The sequence below is a fragment of the Urocampus carinirostris genome, chromosome 4 (genome assembly GCF_059441175.1).
Source record: "Urocampus carinirostris isolate Australia breed hairy pipefish chromosome 4, RoL_Ucar_1.0, whole genome shotgun sequence".
Classification (NCBI taxonomy): Eukaryota; Metazoa; Chordata; class Actinopteri; order Syngnathiformes; family Syngnathidae; genus Urocampus; species Urocampus carinirostris.
The window spans coordinates 38,180,626-38,188,576 of NC_142352.1; the positions used below are offsets into that span (position 1 = coordinate 38,180,626).

The 7,951-nt window shown below is 39.8% G+C and overlaps 1 pseudogene; it reads left to right on the plus strand.

The window, feature by feature from the left end:
* The first annotated feature begins 2,768 nt into the window (after window positions 1-2,768).
* On the plus strand, window positions 2,769-2,884 carry LOC148367510 (U2 spliceosomal RNA; annotated as a pseudogene).
* The last annotated feature ends 5,067 nt before the right edge of the window (window positions 2,885-7,951 follow it).

Genomic DNA, 7,951 nt, shown 5'->3' on the forward strand with positions numbered 1-7,951 from the left:
AGAGCTAGTGTTAGAGTTTTGGCTGGAGTTAAGGTTTGTCCTAACATTGCACATTTTCAATATTTACGTTTAAAAATCAAATTAGCTAATAATTCGTCATTAAATTTACAATACCAGCAACATAAATATTTTTATAGCTATAAGCTCTTGTTTGCCGTCATTTGGAAACATCGCACTCTCTGAATTCAACTATGCTTACTGTTTAACAGCGAATAAAATAGCGACTTACAAAATAAGAATAATCTTAAACAAACTGCCTGCAACAAACATGACAACCTCACCCGTCAAGTCTTCAATTACCCGATGGCTTGTGCACATTAGCTCTTAAAAACATATTTTTGTCTGATTCAATTCTCTTTCATAGAAAATATTGCCATGTTCTTAACCCAATTTTGTACTTTTGAAACAAAAAGGCTTGTTCTGAAACCCAACAAAATTTTATGTGGACTATTAAAAAGCTTTGTTTGGCACTTTTGAAGTTCTTCAATAAATGTCAAATATCTTGAAAGTCTGTAATAATTCATTATTTTCAATCAGCAATCTTTGTCAGATGCACTGCCTGGCCTCTGCTCTTCCTGGGGGAAGTCAGCATTCTTCTTGTCCCAAGGCAGCATTTGTGTGTGACACCAAGGTCCACTCCCTGGAAACCTTATGTCCAGTAAGTGACACATGCATTGGTGTCACTGCTGTTTCACCTCTCGCCTGCTGAGGTATGAGGCAATTTCCTGTGAGTTGTGCATGGCGAAAGAGTAAGCCAGAGAAAGGGATGGTAGGTATAGCCTAGCTCTACTGTTTCTTTGATACTGTCAAAGAAGAGTAATAGCTCTTTGCAGCAACAGCCACCACTAAACTAATGTAGTGTGACTTTGCTTCTCTGTTCCAAAGCATTACCACTGTAGAGAGTAAGAAGGGGGTGGCAAGATCATGAGGAAAATAGGAGGAGTAGTAGAGAAGATACATTGGAGAAGTCTTCGCAGTCAACCTTGATTCAATTCGAAACCCTCAAAGCTAAGTTAGTTTTTGTGCAAATGGCATAATATTTTTACCTAATCTAAGCTACCGTAAATTCCGGACTATAGAGCGGACCTGATTATAAGTCGCACCCATCACATTTTAAGGGGAAAAACGATTTTGTCCATACACAAGCCGCACCTGTATATAAGCCGCACGCACCCACATCAAATAACATCAAAATAATCACAAAATTAATACAAGCCATACTTCAGGTCCCGCGAATGAAACTAAATCCTTCATTGAAGCACACAGTCCAAAAATCACAGCCGTCATTATGAGTGTAAAATGATATAGGTACTTAAAATTTGTTGCAGACCTGCAGATTCTGGGTGCCCGTTGATAGTAATCCAAGGAAAAAAAGTGTATATTTTCAAAGGTAAGATTGGGAAAAATATATATCCATTATTGTCCGCCGTGTCGACAAAAACTCATCTTTACCGGTCCCCACTTTCCCATCAGTCCGCGTTAGCTCCGCCCCTCTTTTTTAATTTGCTCGTGCAGAATAAGTGTCTCAAATAACTACAAATAAATACATTACAAAAATATACAGTTGCAAATACATATTACACATATTTACAAAGAAAGACAGTACATCGAGAGAGTTTTCAAAGCTTTAATAATAATAATAATAATAATAATATAACTTTCATCCTAAACCGTGCCTTCGGGAGGTAGCCTCATGATACTAACAAGACGCTCGCACACCTGCAAATTATTCTGTTAAGGAACTAAATGCCATAATTGATAGAATGAATTTACAGCATGGCCGAACAACTAGGAAAGTTCCCGGACTTGCCAGCAGGAGAGGTCCCTGATGCACAGTACGTGCTTTACGGGGTGAGTCGGTCGAGGAGGCCTCGGAGCGACTTTGCCAGGGACTGGCTCACTCTCGCCGCCATCAAGGACGCCATCTGGACCTCCAGAAACCTGTTGGTATGGAGGTGCAGGCAGATCCCCCCCGTGGCTGTGCTCCAAATGGCTGCAGATACCATACAATCTGCGAGCGGCGGGCCTAGGACGCAGCCATAAAGAGGACTCGTCTGCACCCACCCGGAGGGGGGAGCCGGAGCTACACTGTGGGAGTCCCGGCAGCAACGGCCTGGGTTGTGGAACCCAGAAGGGAGAGAACCCACGCAGAAGGGAAAGGACCCACACAGAGGACTGGAAGAATGCTGCTTGGGAGGGTGGGATGGCAGAGCTTTGCCCTTGCACAATAGTATTGCCTTTTACACGCTGGTTAACTACTGTTAAAAGAAAATAACTCTGAAATTGTTTAATTGATGTTGAAAATGTCAGGAAAAAATGTTAAAACGTCATATCGTCACGTCATATTGTCAAATATAAAAAAATTGTGAATATGCTTGATGGCTGTGTTTTGCTGCTGTTGGTGTCAGTGGATTTGTTCAGACCGAGGACAATCGACTTTGGCCTGGACGGATCTATTGACACTAACAAAGATGTTATATAATGAAATTGTGAATATGTTTGATTTTCGAGAAGGTTTGTTCAAACCTCACTTTGTGTTTGCTGTTAAAAACGTAATATTGGAATATAATATTGTGAATGTGCTTAATTGCTGTTGAGATTGTCATGATTGTTTTCTGTTTTTAGTGTCAATAAATTTGTTCAAACCAAAAAGAATTTACAGCATGGCCTAGAAAATTGAACAAACTTACCTGGCAGGGGAGATACCATGATCATGAAGACACAAGTATCATAGCTCATGAAGATTACCCGAGACTATACTCTTAGGGATCATTTCTATAGTTTTTGACTGATTTTTGCAATCTGGAGATGGAATAAGAGCTTGCTCTGTCCACTCCACGCATCGGCCCGGTATTGCAGTACCTCCGGGAACGATGCATTCGCAATGATCACAGCAAGGCTTTAGGGCTAGGACCTTAGCTTGGCCTTTTGGCTGAGAGTAAGTGTCCCGGCTCCTAGGCTTTGTAGCGTATTATGAACTGACCGATATCAATTAATGGATAATAATTAACGAAGATAGAACAATAAACTTTCAAAACCCCAATCACGGCAGACATATGTTGGATCGGTCAGGACCACGCATTGGCCTGGTATTGCAGTACCTCCAGGAACGGTGCATTCGCACTGATTGCACCTTGGCCCTGTGGCTAGGACCTTGACTTAGCCTCTTGGCTGGGAGCAAGTGTCTCGGCCTCATGGCTTTGTAGCGTATCATGATTTGACCGATAACGGATAACGGATAATGAATAATTGATAAAGAATACTGTATAGAACAATAAACCTTACTAAATCACGGCAGACCATTCGCTTCTTCCTCCTTGGTGATGACACCTAAGCTGTCTTACGCAATGTCGAAATGAAACTTTATCATGATGACGTCGTACCACGCTCCCTTACATCAATACACCCCAGCAATATGCCCGTTTGTATTTAACATGGAAGCTGTGTCATGAGCCTTATTTTGTGCAATTTGCACGATGAGGGTATATTTTCGCTCATAAATTGTGATCTTCCTCGGCGCATATATTCCACCGGTCTAACTCTTACCTCTCAAACTCAAGGTCTAACTCTTACCTCTCATACTCGAGCGCCGCTGGCGGCCGTTAAAAAAATTACATAAATTGGCCGCATCTCTGAATAAGCTGCAGGGTTGAAAATTTGGGAAAAAAGTAGAGGCTTATAGTCCGGAATTTACGGTAAGTCAGAACAGTCATTCAAGTCGAGTCCTTTTTATTTATATATCCCTTAATCACAAAAAGTCTCAAAGGGCTGCACAGATCAAAGACTATTGTAAACTACTACAGGTATTATGACACCATCCCCTCATCTAAAATCTACATGAGGGCAAATAATATGCATATTTATCAACATACAATTTAGGTTATTTATATGCTATAGAATAGAAGTGTGTTTTAATCTTGGATTTAAACATTTTCACTGAGGAGATCAAATCCCAGAGGGAAGAGCATTCCACAGCACCGGGGCCCGAATCGAGACTGCTCACGAACCTGCGGATCTCTTCTTGGCTCTTGGTATTACTAGTAGACCAGCATTTTCAGAGCGAAGGCTCCTGACCGGGGAAATGAAATCTGAAAGATATGAGGTAGAAAGTCCATGCATGATTTGGTATACTACCAACAGCACCATAAAACCACATCTTGAGCTAACAGGGAGCCAATTCAGGTTAGCTAAAATCCGGGTAATGTGATCAAACTTTCTTGTCTTGGTTAAAAGCCATGCTGCAGCATTTTTAATAGCTAAAGGCTCTTGATTTTGAACTTCGGGAGACCAGAGAGTAGTGTATTACAGTAATCGAGACGGGAGGTAACAAACCCATGAATTATAATCTCCGCATCCGACTAAAACAGCATAGGGCGAATTTTAGCAATACAGTGGGACCTTGCTACTTCGCGGTTCCACGTTCGCAGGTTCAGAGCCTCGCGGGTCTAAAAAATAATATTAATAAAATAAAATAATTGAAAAAAAAATTTATATACATATATATATATTTTTTAAGCATTTTTGAAGGGGCGTCGCTACTTCGCGGATTTTCACTTTTCGCGGGTGGTTTTGGTCCCCATTAACCGCGATAACCGAGGGATTACTGTATTGCGAAGATGGAAAAAAGCTGTTCTAGTAATATTCTTAACGTGTGTTTGAAAGGACAGATCGAGGTCAAATATGACACATTATTGGTCTATTTTTTGCAAAAGTTTGTAGAAAAAGCAGTATTTGATTTTTGCAGCTGCTTTAGTAGCAAATTCATTGAAACTTACAGTGCATGCAGGTAAAAAAACATGGGTTACCTTGGTGTGTTTCAAATGCAATATAAAGTCAATTTCAAAGTTGTACCAAGTTGAGTAAAGTCAGTAAATTTTTTTCGAGAAGCGGGTCTCTCTAAAAAGAATCTTTCAGATTGTTTTTTGTTGCTCTAAGTCATCCATCCATTATCCTCAGTACAGGCACGGTGGTGATGGAGCCCATCCAGGCTATATTTGGGCAGTGGGCAGGGCAGATATCCTGAACTGGTTGCCAGCCAGTCGCAGGGCACACAATGACAGACAATTTACTCGCTCATTCACACCAAGGGACAATTTGGACTTGCCAACTAACTTGACATGAATGTTTTACTTTCTCTCTCTGCATCTCTCCCTCTCTTAAAGTGCCGCGATAGATTATTAATGACATACTTCTGCTGTGGCTTATGTCCTAATTTTCAACCCGTTTAAAATGACAGCCTTAGAATGTTCCCGTCCACTCATGGAAAATTGTCGGTTAATGTAACATCTGCAGACACAGAAATATTAAATATGTTAATGTTTATAAAGTTTTGTTTAACTTAGATTACTTTACAAAATACATGCTTTGATTTGTTTTCCATAAATCACCTTTCCTCCTCCTAAGTCCTCACAAATAAAATTTGAATTTTTTTTTTTTTTCGAGTTTGGTCCTGCAAATTAAGTTAATTGGTTAGGCCTGGCCTGGGTCTATCTTGACCCAAGCGTCTGGGTCGAACTGGATTATTTAGTTCTGATCTTACCTTTGTTATCCAAAAATAATGACTTCCAATACTTCACAAAAAGTAAAGCTATTCCCCCCAAAAAGCCTCGGCGCAAAACAATGTATATTGATCCTAAATTTAAAAATGTTTGTTTTGACCATTTTAATACAAACATGTGATACAGTAAACATTCATCTAAAACTTCTCATGCAATGGCTAACCTAAGAAGTTGACAAATTGTCATAAAGAGACTCAAACAACCAACAGTAATTCAACATGTTGAATCGGCCCAAAAACTCGACAATCAAAACTGTCAAACGATGCAGACAATTCCCAGTGATTATTTTGAATTGCTACCTTACTTCATCAAAGGCATTCCCAGAAGTCAATACAACCTTGCTTGCTTTCTAAAAATTATCCCTTCACAATCATGAAAAAGCAACCAGACACTTTACATTCTTGTCTATCTGTCGTCCGACTTCAAATAATATTGTTAAGTAAGTGAGATTCTAAAGTGACAAAGATTGAGAAATATTATTTAAACTAAACATTGAATTCATGGGTCAGTCATTCTCCAGAGATGCATTCAGATGTGAAGAGATAATGGCGATGTAAGTCCTAAGGGCCTGGAGCCAGCCTATGATTCTGACCTTGACTTCTATATCCTGTCAGTGTCATCATTAGAAATCCAATTAACAGGTTCTACAACGCCAAAGTGCTGAGCTAGCTCTATAACTGTGTGACGTCTAAATTAAAAGGTAGACCAACGGCAACATGATTTAGCTATTAGGTCATTCATCTTCTGTTGCAGCCATGTGGTTCACTTTGAGTAATGGCTTTACATCTACATTCAGAACATTTTAAGAAGTTACGATTATTTGCAGTATAAGAAAGCTCCCTGTAAACCCTAAAACTTGCTCTTTATTACTTGCTATTTATAGCATTTGCCTGTGGCCAAGGTCCTTCACCTAAGGAAATTAAGCACAATGACATTGCTCACAGCCTACATATGCTTCTATTCATTTACATTTTGATAAAAAACCCTTTTCAATGTATCATTGCACCTTTTGAATTCTTGGAGTTTTGTATTGATTCAGATTCCGATTCAGATATACTTTGTCATTCTTGTACACGTGTATACAGAACGAAATGTCGATACATCTGACCCGCACAGTTTTCTTGAATGTACAGATATAAATAAATGTTGTACTGAGTTAGAGTATTGAAGTACTGATAATATGCTAAATAATTTATGGCTATGTATAGTATTATACAGTAGTGCAAAGAGTGCAAGAGGAGCAGCTAACCAGATGTGCAAAATGGGCAGTCAGGTAAACAATAACAATAACAATAACACTGGAGTACGATAGTGCAGAGGAGAACAGATGTGCAAGAGGAGCAGCTAACCATTGGGATATTATTACAGTTCATTATGAATGGGCGAAACTGGGAATTGGGGTATTGATGTGATCCAAGTAAATACAGAGTAGTATCCATCGATACTGATTTCATACCGATGTTTTTTCTTGGAAAAGTCATGAGGGCGGCAGTAGCCCAGGAGGTAGAGCGCTCGTCTTGGGACCAAGGGATCCCAGTTCGAATCCCGGCTCGTCCGTGTTACATGTCGAAGTGTCCTTGGGTAAGACACTGAACCCCTAATGATGTTTTTTCTTGGAAAAGTCATGAGGGCGGCAGTAGCCCAGGAGGTAGAGCGCTCGTCTTGGGACCAAGGGATCCCAGTTCGAATCCCGGCTTGTCCGTGTTACATGTCGAAGTGTCCTTGGGTAAGACACTGAACCCCTAATACCCCCAATAAGCAGGTTAGTGCCTTACATGGCTGCAAGGCCGCTATAGGGAAATGTGGAGCACATTGTAAAGCGCTTTGGGCAGTCATTGACTTGAAAAGTGCTATATAAATGCAGATCATTTCATTTCATTTCATGATCATTGAAAAAAAGAACACTTTACTTGTTAGTTTAATTTATAATTATGATAAACACCTGGAGCTCAGTACTAAGTAGCCTTGTTTATCCCTCACCACAGTGACAAAGCTTTACTAACAGGCCTCCAAAGTGAGCCTCTTACAACTTGATCAAGGCATGAAAAAAAATTTGTGGCACCTTTGCAAAAATATGTTCCAGTTCATACTTTACAAAAAGAAAAAGAATGCAGCATTCTCTGTTATAAGTGCCTATGATTAGCTTTGGGCAAATGTAGGACTGAAATAAAAGAGTCTAGCGCCACGGTTTTACACAAATGGCTTTGAGAATAATGTTTTTACCCATAATTCATCTGGTAAAGGTCATTTGTTATCTCTGAGCACACACAGAGAGAACGATTATCAAATATTGTTGGACCCATCATCCTGCTAATAACCAAAGATGATTTTCTTTTACCCACATATAATAACAGAGCAGGCCTGACCACAAATCCTTTCTTTATGATTGTAAA